The sequence below is a fragment of the Melanotaenia boesemani genome, chromosome 20 (genome assembly GCF_017639745.1).
Source record: "Melanotaenia boesemani isolate fMelBoe1 chromosome 20, fMelBoe1.pri, whole genome shotgun sequence".
Lineage (NCBI taxonomy): Eukaryota > Metazoa > Chordata > Actinopteri > Atheriniformes > Melanotaeniidae > Melanotaenia > Melanotaenia boesemani.
The window spans coordinates 2,457,678-2,459,314 of NC_055701.1; the positions used below are offsets into that span (position 1 = coordinate 2,457,678).

The 1,637-nt window shown below is 38.7% G+C and overlaps 1 long non-coding RNA gene across 1 annotated transcript; it reads left to right on the forward strand.

Annotated features, from left to right (window-relative positions):
- The first annotated feature begins 313 nt into the window (after positions 1 to 313).
- Positions 314 to 1,405, forward strand: LOC121631220. Its single transcript, XR_006008705.1, has 2 exons — positions 314 to 511; positions 672 to 1,405. It is a non-coding gene; the product is annotated as an uncharacterized LOC121631220 (long non-coding RNA).
- Positions 1,406 to 1,637: the final 232 nt, after the last annotated feature.

Consider the following 1,637-nt stretch of genomic DNA (forward strand, 5'->3'; position numbering starts at 1 on the left):
TGAATCAAATAACTTCCATTATGTAATTATGAGTTTGGATAAACAAACAGATTTCTCCCCAATACTCTGTCTTCTTACATGTAGACTTGTGTAATTTATTTTGGGTTTTTTTTTTATATCTGCAAATGTACAAAAACTGTGTTGCTTCCATCTTTTCGATGTCTTCTGATAAGCTGTCACCATGTGAGCAGAATGAAAAAGATTACGTTACTTCATAACTTTCCAACCTTTAAACGTTCGTTTGAGGACACAGTGACATCTATTGTGCATTTCTGGGGCCGTCACAGCGTCCTGAGGCTGAGAAACAACTTTATTAACTTCATTTTTGTCCATCTTTCATTCCGCTACAGCTCTTTGGGGTTTCTCTGTCCTCATCTTCCTTACCTGCCCCTCCCAATCAGCACACCTGGATCTTCTTTCTTATCACCTGTGCAGCTCGTAAACCTCCAGTTCTTCAGTCTTCCTTTGTTTTCTGCTCATGTTGTCAGAGCAGCCTCCTTCTTGATGCTATGTGGGTTTTTTTCTTCTTCTTTCTTGTCAAAGATAAAATCAAGTTTTGTTTTTCTGTGTGTAATCAGGACATCTGTTACACACTGAACAGATTTTTCTCTCGTGCCTTCACCAGATGATCCTCGTCAGTCCAACATCTGTTTGTTTGTTATGATTTGCAGAAACATTTCAGTCCGGCTCTTCAGTCAGACCTCGTTTCTCCTCCTTTCTGTTGACTGAGCTGTAACTGACTCATCACTCAACATCCAAGTTTCTTTTTCTGGTTGTGAATGAAAAAAGTTCTTAATCCCTCGTAAAATTATCCTAACATGAGGCTGACAGTTTGCTGCCCATCATCTGCTCCTCAGCTGACATCAAACATTTGTCAGACTGGAAATCTTTTTTTTTTTTTCTTTATGAAGGAAAACGTGTGACGCATCATTGGTTCCTGCTGTGATCTGCCTCAGGAGAAAAATTATGCAACTACTCACAAAATGTGACAGGAAGCATGAAAAGCATCCCATCAACGACTTGTTCCATTTTCTCCTGCAGTCATGTAACAGTATGAAGAACTTGAGCTAAAGCTCTGCAGACAGTTTCAGTGTGAAGCCATCAACACATCCTGGAAGAAGAAAAAAAGTTTATTAGACGTCGTCCTTTTACACCAAACTGCTTTTACAGGCTTTTATGAAACACACCAACACTGAGACTGGAAAGCAGCCAGAGGGTCTTCAACACAGCCAGGATTTAAAAAAACCTGAACTGGTTCAGATGCTTCTGCATGAAATCCACCGATCGGCTGGCACCTCATTCAGAGGACAAACAGCTTTTATGAATGAATGCAAAACACAGCATGGATGAATGTAAAAATCTCCATGTATAAACCCTTTAAAATAAAATAACATCTACTATTTCACTAAATGTGAGTAACTGAATGAATATGGATTAGCTGTTTTTTATATAAGTTTCCCCCCAAACCTCAACACAGTAAGCAGGTTCAGTTAAACACTGATGCAAACTGATTTCTGACATAAAAGCTCTTTAGTTCATTAAGCAATGCAACAGATTTAGATATTTTTTACAAGATTTGTGTGAATTTTCCTGTTAAGTTTAAGACTATAGCGACTCACCAGCAGCTCCTCGTTGTT